This window comes from Pithys albifrons, chromosome 19 (genome assembly GCF_047495875.1).
Source record: "Pithys albifrons albifrons isolate INPA30051 chromosome 19, PitAlb_v1, whole genome shotgun sequence".
Lineage (NCBI taxonomy): Eukaryota > Metazoa > Chordata > Aves > Passeriformes > Thamnophilidae > Pithys > Pithys albifrons.
Genome location: NC_092476.1, coordinates 12,062,939 through 12,079,391, shown reverse-complemented (window position 1 = coordinate 12,079,391; position 16,453 = coordinate 12,062,939). Strand labels below are relative to the sequence as shown.

At 47.6% G+C, this 16,453-nt stretch overlaps 1 long non-coding RNA gene across 1 annotated transcript; it reads left to right on the top strand.

The window, feature by feature from the left end:
- Nucleotides 1-1,247: 1,247 nt before the first annotated feature.
- On the top strand, nucleotides 1,248-15,978 carry LOC139680689 (uncharacterized). The gene is made up of 3 exons (XR_011699392.1): nucleotides 1,248-4,448; nucleotides 5,915-6,044; nucleotides 12,211-15,978. It is a non-coding gene; the product is annotated as an uncharacterized lncRNA (long non-coding RNA).
- The last annotated feature ends 475 nt before the right edge of the window (nucleotides 15,979-16,453 follow it).

Genomic DNA, 16,453 nt, shown 5'->3' with positions numbered 1-16,453 from the left:
CATTGCCACACCTCAAGCTAAGCTGGGAATGGGCCATCCACAAGCAAAGGTTATCCAGACTGACTCTGTCATCAGCTTCTCAAGCTCCTGGTTCTGGGCAGCCCTTCCCTGAGTGCCACAGGACACCAGCCTCTGCCCTGTTGCACTGCCATGAACAACAGGATCCTACACTGGGGTTTTGCCCCAGCAGACACCATCTCTGGTGTCTTTCTGTTGGGCGAAGTCTCCAGGCTGCTCCCACTGACTCTGGGACCTTGCTGCTGCTGGGACCTTGAGGATTTGCTGGGTGGTCTTTCGAGGTGGCTGTATCCATGAAGGACTGTCCACCAAGGTCCTGCTCCACTTGGCAGGGCAATAATGTGATCATCACCCTTAGGGCCTTGTCCCTTCCCTTTCTTTTTCCCATGACTGCTCTTCAGTGAGGTCTGTGACTTTCAACAATCACCAGACCCAAATCTTACTTCCTCCTAGAAGGGAGCTTCTTGAACTTCAACTGAGATGTCTTTAATGCAGAAAACTTGGATCTCCAGAGTAAAAAACCCTTGAAATCTGAAGAAACCCCGATGCACTGTTCACTCTTCACAGTGTCTTTGCAGGCACAGCATCCTTTGTCCCCCAGTCCTTCAGTACCTTCCTTGGTGGCACCAAGCTCTGCACAGTCTCCTCTGGGAGCAGAGAAAAACCCCTTTATTTCCATTACCCTATGACTGCTTGTTATGGGTGTAGCCAGGCAGGCCTAAATTTAGGTTTTAAAGTTCAGACTAGGCCTGGAATTGTCAGCTGACTTGAGCTGGGCTGAGCTGGCTAACAGCTGACTTCTTCCAGCCAATAATATTGTATTCCATACCATATTGCTTCATCTCAAAAAGAGTAAAATCCAGTGTGTGTGAGTGGCTTAGTCAGTTCCATCATGGCTGAAGGAGGAGGAGAATGTCTTGCAGCTCCTCTACTGTGCCAGGCCCTGCTCCAGCTGCTGTTACTTGCATTTTGTTTGAGTTTCAGGGAAGTAGAAATATTTTGTTTTTATACCTTCTCTTTCTTGCAGGGTGTCTTTTAGGGTACTTATAGATCTAGAGTAATAGACTTTATACTTTGTATTAACTGGGAAGAGGGAGGTTATTTCTTGTTATATACATATAACTTGTGTGTGTTATATTGTAGTTTTCTCTTAATTTTCTCTTTTCTGTATAAATACATATAGTTAGTTTCAGCATAAACCTAGTTTGGAGGGTTTTTTCCCCTCTCCCTCTTCTTCCCTTTTCACTCTGTCTTGAACAGTTAGCCTTTTATCAGCTCAATCCAAGACACTGCTCTTCTGTCTACTCTGTTTTCCTCAGGAATTCCCTATGACTGCTCCAGCATCCGTCTGTGCCTCATCTCTCTTCTCCCATCCCTGTGGTCACTCCTCCTCTCTTCACCCTCCCCAGAGCTTCATGTGCCCCAAGGAGAGGAGCCAGGATGTGGCAAACAGTTTTTCCACTTCAGCCCAGTCAGGGAGGTTTATCCAAAGCAGAGCATCCAAGATGAGTCTGTGCATATATCAGATGTTCCTGTTCCCTTTCCCTACCCCTCTGGAAGACTGAAATCACCCTGGCAACTGGGGCCTCTCTGTGACAAGGGGTAGATGATAAAATTGTGAGCAGGAGGGGAACTGATGATGCCAAGTCCAAGCAACTGGGGATGGTGAATGAGCAAATGTACCATGAAATTAGTAAAATCTTTGTTGACTTGGAATATAAGGCCCTGTTGTGGGGCAGGACACTTTGGTATGTCTCTATCAGGGCTGGCTGAGGCCTCCTCTCTGTTGTCTAAGACAGGTGCCATTTTTTGCACCAAGAACTCCCTCTCTTGTGCCTGCTCTGAGTGTAGAAAGACCTTTCTCCCCAAAGAGCAGTGTGAATCTTTGCCTTTGCCATTGTGGTTTGTCAGTCAAAAAAAGAGGAAGAGGAAAAATGAAAAAAAAATCAGATTTTCAGCCCGTTCTTCCAGCCAACCCTATGTCAGCAGCTGAGAATGAACAAGACCTGACCCCTGATGAATGATCCCTGACTTCTGTCTCCTGGCTGAAGGACCTGGAGGGCAGAATGTCCCATAAAGGTCATAAGAAATGCAGCTGCCTTTCTCTGAATATCTAATGCTGCTGCTTTCTTGCAGAGCAGAAACAGAGAATTTTATTCAGGAAATAACCAGCACAGTCACAGCAGCTCAGAGCAAGTGAGAGTCGAAGTGTCCGGAAAAGGTGAAAAGTGCAGAAAAGGGATTCTCTTAGAACCAAACCCCCGAGATCACTGAGACAGAGACTTTGTACCTCAAGGCCAGATTTCAGAGCTGGACAGAGTTTTGCTCATTCTGTCCCACTTTCCTGTCTGTGAGGAGACTGAGCTGCAGTCAGAGACAGACCTGAACCGAAACACAGCACACAGCACCTGCCACAGTGAGGTGTCACAGAGGGGGCTGGACTCAGGGGCGCATTTATCCTGTGAGTTTGTCCCACAGACTAATCCCCTTCCTGGGCTGGAGAGGCTGAGCTCCCTCTCTGTGCTCAGATACCTTCCCATGATGACACCTCCAGTTGCTCCTCCCTTGCTGGTGGTTCCCTGTCCCTGTGCTTAGATTTCTTCTCCACATCACAGAGAAGCGACTATTGCAGTGATGTGGGAAATGAAAATGGTTGTAGGAAAAGTGAAGGTGGCCACAGGTTTACCTGAGCTGGAGTTTGGGTGGTTTTTTGTGGACAAAGAGAAAGGGGAGAGTTTTGTGGAACTGAGCTCTTCACAGGTAGTTTGGGGACCAAAGCGGGACAATGCTGAAACAGCACATGTGAGAAGGAGATGCAGGAGAGATTATTGCCTGGACAGCATTCCTGAACTGTTGGCAGAGGGAAGCTTTGTAATACAAACAAAGAAAGAAAGAAATTAAGACCTGAAAACAAGATTTCATCTGTGCAAGGAAACATTCCCGTTTGTTTTGCACACATTGCAAATGATGAACTGTGAAGTGCTGGAGAGGCACAAAGAAGCAAGCTTATAGTTTTTAGGTTTTTTTTTTCTGAGTGAATTAAAGATTAAACTACAGATTTCTTCAATTTTTATGGAAACAAACTAATTAGAATGCTCTCAGTCAGCTGTAGTGGGTTATGCTATATATGGTTAACAAACTGACCTGCATCCACAGCTTCCATAACACTCCATTCTTGTGTCGGGTCTGGACTGGTGTTGGTGTGGGTTGCACTCTGTGCTGGAGCTGCAGCCTGTGCAGGTGGGAGCTTTCCACCTCATGCCACGTGTGCTCTCCCCAGCCTTTTCCCAGTTTTCTCTCCAGCAGGGTGGATGCTGGCAGGCAGATGCCCAAGGCTGAGTGAAGGAGACCAGGGGCAGTGGAAGGGCACTCAGTGCCAGCAGGGTTTCTGCTCACAGCCTGAAAGGAGCTCTGGCTGGTTCTGGCATTATTGCCAGCCAGGAAGGAGCAGTGCCAGCTTCTGTTTTCCCCCACCTTGATATTTCCCAAAGACTTCAGTATAGCAAGGACAGGGTGCAAAAGGGAAGTCTTGGTGATTCCCAAGATGGAACTCAGCATGAGAGAGAGAGAGAGAAGAAAATTATATTCAGCTGGGAAGAAATAAAAATCAGGACCACAAGAAAGAGGTGTCATTCCTGGACTCTCCTATTTCCTTGGGCCAGCAGTGATATTATTCATGCTCTTCTTAGAGATGCTTTAGGTACCTGCTCCTTTACTTTCTTTGATACTGCCCCCCATCTCACCTGCTGGTTTCCTGTGAGGGGACAGTGGAACCTTGCAGAGTGTGGGTATGTGAAATCCATGTCCTTCCTTCTCACTCTACAACTCCCTGACAGGAGGGTGCATCCAGGTGGGGGTCAGGCTCTTCTACAGGTAACAAATGAGAGAATGAGAGGAAATGGCCTCAGAGGATGTTTAGATTGGATATTAGGGAAAATGTCTTCATTGAAAGGGTTGTAAAGCACTGGAACAGACTGCCCAGGGCACTGGTGGAGTGACCATCCCTGGAGGGATTTAAAGGACCTGTGGATGTTGTTTAATGGTGGACTTGGCAGTGCTGGGGAAACAGTTGGATTAGATCCTCTTAAAGGCCTTTTCCAACTCAAATGATTCCACAATTCTATGACAAATCATTATTGTGTTTCTTTGAGAGCAGTGCATGTGCTGTGCACAGAAACATCAGGATTTGCAATGAACAGGCCCTACACTGTGACTATTGACTCTTACAATACCCTCCCAGTGGCATATCCACTGTGGGAATACCAAGCTTTCATGCTAATAAACAATCACAAAAGTTCCAGCCACTGTGCAGCAATTCCCAGAGATGCCCTCTGTGTCTCATCAATGTGTTTCATTTCAGGATGACACCCCTTTGTGCAAAGTGTGTCCCCAAGCAGCTCTCACAGGTCTGTTGGGCCAACCATCCAGGGGTAAGTCTTGGAAATAATCAGTCAAGGTACAAATGAACATAATTCTGGTGTCTGTAATAACTGGGAGATACCCATCTGTTGCAATGTTCTTGGAGGTACTGGCAACTTAAACAGATTTTTAAAGACACAAGGCAGGCATGGAGATGTAACAGTCATTATGGCTTTCAAAAATGGTAAAAAGAATATCTGGTTTTAAAAAAAGGAAATTATGGAGTTTAACTTCCATTTTCAGAAAAGTACTGAGGCAACTAATTGAGCCAACAAACAAATATTGAAGCAAATTAGGGGCAAAAAAATAAAACGCAGCCATTATGCATGTGTCAAATCTAATCCTTCTGTGACACTTGGGTATAGGGAATAAACTGTACATGTCATCTGTCTTCTGTTTAATGGGCCTGTTGATGCTGTCTGACTTGACATTCTCAAAAACTTTTTGGGAAAGAGTGATCTGTGTGAAACTGCCCAAGGTGCTGCAAAACACTTAGAAAGGCACACTCAAAGAGAAGCTCTTGGTGGGTCACCTTGTCTTCTGTGCATCCTCTACAAAGTGGAGTAGAAAATTATTTCACTTATGAAGTGGTGAAGTTGGAGGAGAGCACATGGATGCAGCAGGGCAGGATTACAACTAGAAATTAGTCTTTAAAAGAACTGATTATGTGAGGACAGTTACAGAAACAAACTCAGTGAAAATTAATCAGGAATGGCCCATTGCACATACAGAATGTACAGAGCAGAGTGTTCTGCAGCTGTTCTGTGCCCACAGACGTGGATTATGAGCCAGGTTGATACATGAGTGTGAGAAGGGAGAGCACAGGGCTGTGCAGTGCAGCCCCCAAAGCACATCCCTTCCACTGCCTGCTGAGAGCAGACACCCCTACCCTGAGCTCTGGGGGCAAGGAAGGTGAGAGGCCACAAAACACAGAAAGGGACACCCAGAATTCTAGAAAATAAGACACTCAGGGGAAGACACAAAGGCTGAGGGACAGTCCAGTGAAAAATGGGCTGAGGGGAACTCTGATCTGATTTTAAATCTAGGGAAGACTACCACAAAAAGGAATAGAGTATTTTATTCTCTGTATCCATGTTGAGTAGGACTAGGAGTTATGGGCTTCCACTTCAGGAAGGAGCTGGATGGTTTGAGGAAGACTTGGAATCTCCTCCAACCAAAGAAGGGTTTTAAGAATAGAGTGGTCAAACTGCTGTCAGGAATGACTGAGGAAAAGCTGATCTTGGCTTTGGGAGGCAGAGGTTTCCTTCAGTTGTACCCAGCATGTCACATGGTTGTGTGGATTTAGAGGAGATGTGATGCTTAGTTTCAGGCTCATGACACTCTGTGGTGGTTTGCATCATTTGCTCCCTGAGACATGCTCTCAGTTTTAGTAGCTGAACAGTTTATTGACTAAAAGGAGCTTTTCCCTCAGCTCATCTCTGCTCCTGCTGCATGAGCCATTCCTCATCCTGTACAGGTACTTAAAGGCAAGAGGCTGTGAAACCCTGGGAGAGGCACCTCAGGAACTCAGGTACCACAAGAACCTTATTTCTATCTTCAGATCACTGACCATCACTGGATCCTCTGTAAACACCAGAAGATGAGAGGTATGTGTTTCCCTGGAGCCTCAGAGGCAGCAGTGGGGCAGTGCTGGAGGAGCTGCCAGGGCAGGAATGCTGTCTGTGCCTTTGGCTCTTGTAGCAGAGCTGGGATTTGCACCCCTTGGGAGACCACGGCAGAAGCAGCAAGTCACCTCTTTAGCATGGCTTCAGAGACAAATCCATGAAAGAAACATCCACTGAGGCCATTAAATATAAAGCCTTTCTCTGGGTGAAGCCTTTTCTCTTGGCTTCGGTTGGGTGTGAGAATTGCTACTGAATGATTACCCTGGTTTACCTCATCCCTTTTCACTGGTGCTGTAAATGAAGGGGTGAAATGGAGTAACCTCAGCCCTGACCCGGGCAGGACCATTCCTGAGTTCTTCAGCTGCATTCCCAGAGCATTCATCCAGGATGGCCACAGACTCAAGGGGTCGTTAACAAACAATTGGATCTGGAAAAGGGATAGAATCCTGTGCCTCGGAGTCAGGCCACATCCCAGACTTGCTGCTTTCTGGATGCTGTTCAGGAGAAGCCAGAGGAGGCCTGTCCTGCTCTGACTGCTCCCTAAGGCAGTCACGGGTTTCTGCTGCCAGGGGTTGGGATGAGGTTTAGCTCCAAGCTGTTCTTTGCCAAACAGATTCTCCCCTGTGCTGGACAAACAGCAGTAAAACAAACCAGGAAAGCAAATGCCATCCCATGGACAGAACATGATTTTACTTCACTAGCACTGCAGTTTTCAGATGCTAATAGCTTATTGAGTTGGAAAAAATCATGCCAATAAATGTTTCTTTCTAACTTCATCCTACAAAAATATCTCAGAATAATAGGATTGCGTTTTTCCAAAAATATTCTTTATTGATTTACAGCAGTATCACATTAAAACCCAGCATTAGAGTTCCTTCATTAATGAAATAAGACACAAAAGTCTCATTATATTAGTGATTCTCACAGAGTAACTCAGTAAGCTATTTTTAATATTCTCATGGAGGCATGCCAGAAGGATAATATTTTATGTTCTATAGTAGAGAAATATACTTTTGGACAGTTTGATTGACTTCAAAGTGTGCTTGAAGGCCCAGGCATGTTTTCCATTCCTATGAAGTGGCCAAGCAGAGAGGAGTCTTATCACCAGCCCAGAGCAACCCCCCAGCAGAATGCAACCCCCAAGCCACAGTGCCAACAGTGTTTCCCACGCAGGGTACCAGTGGACGTTGAAAATAAAGTGTAGTCTCTCCTCCCTCTTTGGGGGCAGTGGAGCAAATCATATTCCTACCAGGAATGCTGCATTTCAGACAGCTACAGGTAACTGAGCAGAAGCCTCTGGCATTTCTTTGCAGCTGCCATGGGATAGCAGTCCTGTCTCCATAGGCACTTCCAGACAGAACCCACTGCACCTTTTCCAGTGAAGTTCTCCCCCCAGTATCTCACTACTGTCCATGTGTTTCCTTGGTGTTCCCTCTGGGAAGGCAGAGCACTGGACACGGCTGTTCTTTGGGATGTACAGAATGACCACAGCAACTTCTCACAGCAGCCCCTGCACCTGTGGCTGGACCAAAGTGCAGGCATGATCTCAGCCTGCTTTCTGCTGTGCTGTGACTGTTGCTCTTCATCTGATACCTACTCCAGCCAGTTCCACATTGCAAAGGGCTATTTCAGGCCTAACCATGGGCTCTTATCAACTTTCAGGCTCATTTTCAGTGGAGCAAATCTCTACTGAGTGAACAGGTTCACACCACACATATCAGGGGCTGCCTGGGGCTTTTAAGGCAGGTTGACATTTAACCCAGGTTTCAAGCCCTGATGCAGTGCTAAGACAGCCTCCTTCAGGGGAACTTTGGGCATACAGCAATGCTGCTGCTGCTCCTCATCCCCACTGAGTGCACAGAGCTGAGGGGAGCAGGGACTGGGCAGGGGGATGCAGCCTATGATTGGTCAAACTACACATGCAGGCAGACAGAATCTGCGCCATCCCCTTCAAGAGAGGCATCCAAAGGCTGCCAAAATCTCCCACCTTCTCAGGATCACTGCTCCCTTCTGATCTCCTTCACTACTGCAAAGTCTGTGTTTCCCTCCTTTCCTTTGTGTGCAGAGCTCACCAGAGGGGCAGAACACTTGCAAGGTGATGCTTAACCTTTATACAACACACATCAGGGTCTGTAGAAAACTGAGGGGACCTGCCCAGCTCTCTTGAATCATGCCCACAAATCTTCATGCCCAGCTTATTGCATAGTAAGAATTAAAATTAGTTGCCAAGGCTTCAATTAACTGGGCTGCAGCTGAAAGTTCTGGAAGCCAGCTTAATGCTCACTCTTGAAAGTTTTTATTTTGAGCAGTGGCTCTGCCACAACAGGAGATGTTTGCAGGGCTGGGCTTGAATCTGAAAAATGTCCAGTCATCAACACATTCACATACCCAGGTGCCAGCGTGGTGTTATTCCCATCACAGGCATTCTAGTTGAGCTTCATTGCCCCATTCCACTATGATGCAGAACCCTCCTGAGCCATACCAGACCAGAAGAGGCCATGGAGATGCTCAGAGGCCTGGAGCCCCTTTGCTCTGGCACCAGTCTGGGAGAGATGAGGGTGTTCACCTGGAGAACATTTTTCCAGGGAGACCTTGGAGCCCCTTCCAGTGTCTAAAGGGGCTTCAGAAGAGCTTGAGAGGGACTTGGGACAAAGGGTGGAGAGACAAGACAAGGGTGAATGGCTTCACACTGCCAGAGGTTAGATAGGATACTGGGAAGACATTCTTGGCTGTGAGGTTGGTCAGGCCCTGGCACAGGGTGCCCAGAGAGGCTGTGGCTGCCCCATCCCTGGAAGTGTCCAAGGCCAGGTTGGACAGGGCTTGGAGCAATCTGGGATAGCAGAAAGTGTCCCTGCCCATGTCAGGAAGTGGAATAAGATGAGCTTTGAGGTCCTTCTAAGCCAAGTCTTTTTGTGACTTCTATGATTCTGATACATTCTGGTGGGGACTTCTCGCCAGGACTGAAGGCACTCAGTTCAAAAAGAGTCTCTTGGCAACACTCTACTTCCAAATGGGCCTCAATTGCAAACATATGGTCATAATTTTGAAACCCCAAGAACCACAAGACGAGACTGCAGCATGCTTGAAAGCACCTTCAGGAATCTCTGGCAAGATCCGGGGTGTGACAATTATGTTTATGGACTACATGCATCCATCAGGAAGGGATCTGTCATGTTTATGTTAATGTTACGATCCCTCTTCTGCTCATAACATCTTTGCTGGTGACCTTGTTCCTGCTGAGCACTGCCCTGGTGGTTTCCAAACGCAGTGCCGAGTACAGGACGTGCAGTGCCTCTCCTGCTGGCTTCACATCAGTCTCTCCTGTAACCCATTTGGACAGTAATACTGTGACAAATCCACAACCACCTTGGTCTCCATGCCTGTCACAGTGCAGCAAACCATGGCTGCTTGTAGCTGCAGGCGACAGCTGTGCTGGCAGCCCCTGCTCCTGCTGCTGGGGCACTGTGGCTCCAGTTGGGAACAGTCCTGGGCCTGTTCCAGGCCTGCTTTGTGGTCCTCCAGGACTCCTTGCTCCTGGTGCCCTCCCAAACACAGAGCCTCACTGCCTGCTGTGTTGTGGACATACTAAATCTCTGGCCAGCCTCCTTGTGTCACCTGAGAATTAGCAGTACCTTTATGTCCCAGTCCTTGTTTTTCTTCTCCTCTTTCCTTTCCCTGGGTAGATGGGAGCTGTACTTCAGCCTAGCAGTGCTTCTCAGTGTTTGTGTCACAATTCCACACAGTCTGTTGCATCCTGACCAGTTCATCCATCTTTGCCCAAACTGCTCACCACCAAGGACAATGTCTATTGTCCTGCATCCTGGCCAGAGCAGCACTTCCCATCTGGTATGAGCATTGTGGGACTGTGTTTTTGGGAGAAGCACTCATAAAAGGAACAAACTAGAGTTCATTATCCCAAGCTGATTAGTGTTGAATGTTCACTGCTAGCAGCAGTGTGTGCTATAGCCCTGAGGAGATCTGCAATGGCAGCTCCAGCCCCTGCAGCTCTCCAGGTGCTGCCCAACTCCAGAGGGTTTAACAGGTGCTTAGAACTGCCACAACAAGCCCTGCAGAATCAGAAAGATAGAGACAGTAAGCACAGAGATGATGGGAGAGCCTGGCTTGATGTTCAGAGGTGCTGGTGCTGCCTGGTCAGTGTGGAATTGCAGACATGGCCATGATGGTGGTTTGTCACAAGATGTAGTTTTTGGCTGTTTTGAACATTAGACAGGAATTTTCAGCCCATGCAAGGCTCAGTCAGGCTCCTGTGTCCTGCTCTGTCCTCTGGTGTTCAGTGTGCTCATGTCTCAGTGTGTTATGTTTTCCTTCTTGCCTTCCATGTCCATCCTCCCATGTGTGTCCTGTCCCAAAATCCCAGGAGCTCTCAAACTGTCATCGTGGGTGAGAGGCACACAGAGCTGAGCACCTCCCTGGGAACTCACAGCCTGGCCAGAAGGGTTTGTAAAGTACAAACCTCAACAATACAGGAAGGAAAGTACAGACCCTACCCCAGACCCAGGAGTCTGTCAAAGCCCAGTGAAGCTGTCGGCACAGGAGTCTCTTATGTCCCCTCTTCATGAGCTTCCTGCACTGACAGGCCATGGGCAGCAGGACCTAATGGGGTGGGGGAACAAGGATGAGGCAGCAGAAGTTTTGTCTGTCTTCTGGGAGATGAAGTGCAGGGGAAATAAGGGGTGTGCAGACCCAGGGTTGCAGCAGTAACCATGGCAAGATTGTGCTGCTGCTCAGCAGCCTCTGAAGGAACAGCCCTCTCCCCGTAGTGTTCTCTATGTCCAAGCTAGAAGCAGGCCTGCTTTGGCCTTAAATGCACAAATAACAAAGGCACAGCTGTGAATTTCCTCTCTTCCCATTTTAAAATATATGAGCTGTTTTGCACAACCCCAGTATGAAGCAGCTTTTCCCATCCTTGGAGCTGTTCTCCACACACCACCCCAGCAAACTACGGGGAAGCAGCCACAGCACTAAACATCTGTGCAAACATGTTGTGCCAGATGTTACCAGAAGGCAATGAAGCACTGGGTCTAGAGGTGGATTCCTGGAAGTACCAGTCCTTGTAGCCTGCCCAGAACCAGCCCTGAGAAAGCAGGATCTCTGACAAACATGGGAATGGAGCACAAGGGCTGTGACTGCAGCCTGTCCCTCCCCAGGGAGATTTGGTTGGTCACACAAACATAGCAACAAGGGAGTGTGAGGGCAGATGGAGCCATTGTGACAGGAATGTCAAAGGAAGGGAGGAACCAGCCCCAGCCAGCCCCACATAACCAGGTCTGAGCAGGTCTCCCACAGAGATCTCCCTGGCTGCTGACCACCCTGTGAGCAGGCTCTGTGCCTGGCAGGCTCATCCCTCTGATGCTCCCCATCTCTCCATCGGGGATGGAGATGGAACGGTAGCTCCACTTGCACTGATGGCACACAAGTCTGGACCAAGCAGCGGTATGGATGATGGTTTCCTGTCCTGTTTCCTTCCAGCCCCAGAGCAGCCAGCATCCAGCTCTGACTGCTGAAACCTCTACTCTGGGCTTTACCAGTGAGTCAATCAATGCAGTGGAAGGGCACGTGAACCACTGGTCCATCCCCTCTGCAGCAAGGTGGAGGCCAGCCCCAGTTCCTTCCAGGTCCTGTCTCACCACAGAGGGTGGACATGGCTCCTTGAGGAGCCTGGCACCCTGTGGTAGTGCCGTCTCAGCTGCCTGAGGAGGCCTCATACCCAAGACCCCCACCCTGGTGCACATGGGGAGCCCCTGGTGTGAGTCCATCCTCCCTTCCCACAGCAGTGCTGTGCCCAGGCCCTTCACCCTGGGCTGCCACTACTGATGGCAATTTTCATGAAGTTAGTTAAGAACAGAGCTTGTGCTGGGGGTTTGCGAGGCCATGTGGTGCCGTGTGGTTCCTGTGCCAGGGCTGGGCAGTGCCAGGCACAGAGCCCACGGGGTCACACGGGCACATCCCCACTCACAAACCTTTGCACACAGTGACATGCACATGCAGCTTACGCACTTGCCTTCCTTGGTGTCTCTTAATTTAAAAAGTCATTCCGAGTGAAAATATGTTTCCTCTTTGTGAATGGACAGATCTAACACAGATGGTGCATTAACTGGAAACATCTTGTGTTCCATTCTGTTCACAGATTCATTCTGCTCAAGGACAGAAGGCTCCATTTATGATCATCTCTTCAGTCTTTAAAACTTGGAGATATCCAGCTAAACACTGTATCAAATGATATTTTCTTCCCAACACTACAAAAACAGAGCTTTCAAGGCCATCAGAGTTAGCAGTGAAGCTGTTGATGTGCAGCAAGGCTGCCTTGGCATTTGACTGCAATGAAGCCCTACAGGACTTTGTGTCTTCTGCAACAGCCTTCTGTGACCCCTTCGGGCTTGCTGCTCACCACCTGAGAGCACTGAGGCAACTGAGCATGAAGCAGAGCAATAAGGCTGGTGAAGGGACATGAGCACAAGTGCTATGAGGAAAGGCTGAGGGAGCTGGGGGTGTTGAGCCTGGAGAAGAGAAGGCTCAGGAGAGACCTTTTTACTCTCCTCTACTACCTGAAGAGATGTTATAGCCGGGGGGGGTGGTGGTCTCCTCTCAGGCAACCAGCAGTAGAACAAGAGGGCACAGCTTAAGCTCTGCCAGAGGAGGTTTAGGTTGGATATCAGAAAGAAATTCTTTACAGAGAGAGTGGTCAGGCATTGGAATGGCCTGCTCAGAGCAGGAGGGAGGACTCACCATCCCTGGAGGTTAAGATGAGACTTGACATGGCACTCACTGCCATGGTCTGGTGGTCACAGTGGGGTTGGACCAAGGTTTGGACTTGATGATCTCAGAGGTCTCTTCCAACCCAACTGATTCTATGATTCTATCATGCTGTGAAAGACCAGAGAAGCTTTCCTAGATGTTTCTGCATAGAGGTGTGATTTTCTTTTCTATAAGAAAGGATCTTTTGAAGGCAGAAGTACATCCCAGCTGAAAGACTTGAAGCTGTGGAGATGGCAGGAAGTCCCTTAGTAAGCTGGTCTGAGAGACACATTAGCCTGAAGAACTATTTGTGCCTCATTTCTCAGTTCATTTTTTTTATTAGGCCAAGTTTACCTGGGGAGCTACAGCAAGAGATGTCTTTCCTTGTCATTCCCTGTAACATGCTTGCTCATTGTGATGTTGTGGATATCCATTATCCGCAGAAATAACTATTTTTTTTCCAGAATCCTCCTGATTTTTTGGTGTCAATGAGCCTAATGTGCTAGGGAGGCCTGCAGGTTAAACATTCAGAGAGCAAATGTGGTGTTATTCTTGCAAGAGGATGTTTTCTTTTTATCATTTCAGGGCTATCAGGTTTCACACCACAGATCACAGTTTCAAAGCCAAGTTTCACATGTTCAGATATCATTCAAATGCTGTTCATCAGGCTTGATAATGAATTAAGAATTGTGTCCTGGATTGCACTTTACCCTTGACTAGCTACCTCTCAAAATCAGCTGTAAAAGAGAGGGAGATGCTGAGCACAACCTGACCACAGGTGCTCCAAGCAACAGCCTCAAGAACGTGGAAACCATTATAGCAACACAGAAATAACCAGAAATGTAAATGAGATGAAGCACAAACTCAGATTGTTCATGGAGCTGTGAGTGCTCTTTCCCCAGTGCAGCAGGGAGAGGAAAGCTTATGGTCACTGAGACACTGTTTATTTAACCACAGGCATGGTTACAAGGCAAGGCCAGCAGGCAGGGCCTGGACAGGGCGTCCTGGGGCTGGTTGGACACTGAGGTGAGGAGAGCCAGCCAGGGGTTCAGTCCAGCTGGGTGCTGAGCAATGGTCTAGAGCCATGGGGCACTCAGCTCCAGCCAAGGACAGACTCACTGCCAATAATGGCACCTCTGTGCATTTTGCAGTTCCAGGCTGCAGTGACCCCCAGCAGGATGGGATCACTTATAGGAGCACCACAGGACCTGCTTGAAAGCATATGGAGATGGAACAACAAGAAAGATCATGACAAAATAACTCACACAATTTCTGTTGTATTTTTGAAAGAGGACACCAAACAGCAGCTTTAAGTCATAATCAGATGGAAATTGGTCTTAGAAACATCTCAAAATAAACCTGAAAAAGAAATGAGAGTGAACACACATATCCCTCCATGGGAGGAGAGTGAAGGTGATTGCAAAGGGTTGGGTATAGCCTTGGTTGGGATTAGAGACCAGGCAACTGGACAGGGGCATCATGGGCCTGAGAGCAGGATGAGTCAAGGAATGGGAGAGAAAGGAACTGACTCCAGTCTGTCAGCCACAACCCTCACCCTGCAGATGATGTCCCATCCAGGGGAGAAGGGAATCCTGCCTGGGGAGCATGACCAGGACTCAGCACAGCCAGTGAGTTTCTGTGCTGCAAGGTGAACTTAGTTAGGACTTGACACACAAGAAAATTCTTCCCTGTGAGAGTGGGCAGGCCCTGGCACAGGTGCCCAGAGAAACTGTGGCTGCTCTATTCCTTGAAGTGTCCAAGGCCAGGCTGGATGGGGCTTGGAGCAACCAGATATGGTTGAAGGGTTGGAAGGAGATGATCTTTAAGGTCCCTTCCAACCCAAATCATCCTGTGATTCTATGAAAATGAGATTGAAGGTGACTCTCAGGCTACCCAGGAGGTGTCTGCAGAAGGCAAAGACCAATCTGTCCATGAGATGAATTCTCTTAAGGTCCTCTGCCATTTTATCTGAATGCATCCCAGTGTGTTAGAAACTGGAGAAAACAGTTTTGCAATGTAGCCCCCTCTCAACAAAGCAATTTCTGTATCCTGCAAACTGCAGCTAGCCAGGGCCAGGAGCCAAGAGCATCACTGATCGTGAGGTGTCAGGAAATGTTTGCCATGGCTTTATCCTCAAAATAACCCCTAACATTTGCTCCGCAAAGAAAGGTCGTACTCAACCTCTCAGTGCACAAAGGAACACAGAAGACCCCCAAGGAGGTATGATGGATCACACAATGAACTCCTAAAATGTTCATTGTATTATTAAAATGATAATGAAAGTCCAGATGGCCAGCAGGGAATGCAGTGGGGCCACAACTGGGTCCAAGGGAGGGCTTTTGTCTGCTGCCACCACTGCTGTGATTGCTTAGCCAGACTGAAGGCTTGGGAGGGGTTTGAGACATGCAGGCAAGTGAGTTCCCTCCAGATGTCTCAAAGGAAAAATAGATCCTTGGGCAGAAATGAACCTCTCGGTGTCTTAATAGAGAAGGGCTGTGTGTGATGCTTGTGCAAGTGAGATGCAGCTCAGAGCTCTGTTATGGAAATTTTCCTCTGTGACAAATATGTTATGAATGACTTGTCTTGAAAACATGCCAACATGTAGGTGCTGCTATCACAACATTCAGTGACTTTAACTCACTGTGAGCATTCCTGCGATAAATCATGGAAAACCTTGCTTGTGCTATCTTTAGTCACTGCACTGTTTCACTCTCACAAGTCACTCACAGCTCTAAAAATACAGTTTATATCATTGGATTCCTGGAATTCTTTTAGTTCTTACATTCTGATTTAAGTGGCATTAAAGCTGGGCTGCTCAGTCCAAGGCTGCAGGCTGATATCTCATTGTGGATTAGGTATCACCTGGGTTCAATACAGTGATTACAATATTTATTTGATTTGGATCCAAAGGTAATTTGGAAAATCTTCCTGTAGATACACCTCTTACCTGGCTATGGGGAACAAGGGCTAGATTTTGCTTGGGACTAGATAGTAATTTAATAACTATTCCAATATAGAATTAAGCTAAAACATATGCTCATGACAAGAACTGAGCTGAGACTGTGCGGTTTTGTCCCTGAAAACTGTAGGTATCTGATCTCTTCTGGTCTCTGCACTGTGATGTTGAGATGACGTCTAGGTCAGACATCTCTCTTTTTTTTTTTTTGTTCCACTTACATATCTTTCCTAGTAGTTATTGATTCAGAAACACCAAGAACAAGAAAGTCTTGACCTCGCACCGGCCTCTCTGGATTTGATTACCAGCTCACCAGTGATGGATAGTCTGAGCAGAATTTAATACTTTCTAATTTTTCTCGATAGAGTCTATGAAGCACATTACTTTTTTTATCCCAACTGGCAGCTCAACAAAGCCTGGCAATATAAAGCTCCATTTGTGTAATAAACTGTTGTACAATCTACTACTTATGAACATGGGCCCTGAAAATGTGCAACCTTTCTGCACATTACATTAAACACAAACCAGATGGGCACTGGAAAATCCTCCTCTTTGTTGCAGGAGGCTGAAGGGGCTGGTGGTCAGAAAGTCTGCTTCACTGCACAAATAAACAGAAGGGTTTAACTACATTATTTTCCAAAATCAGCAATGGGAAACCTATGTGGAAACATTATGAGCA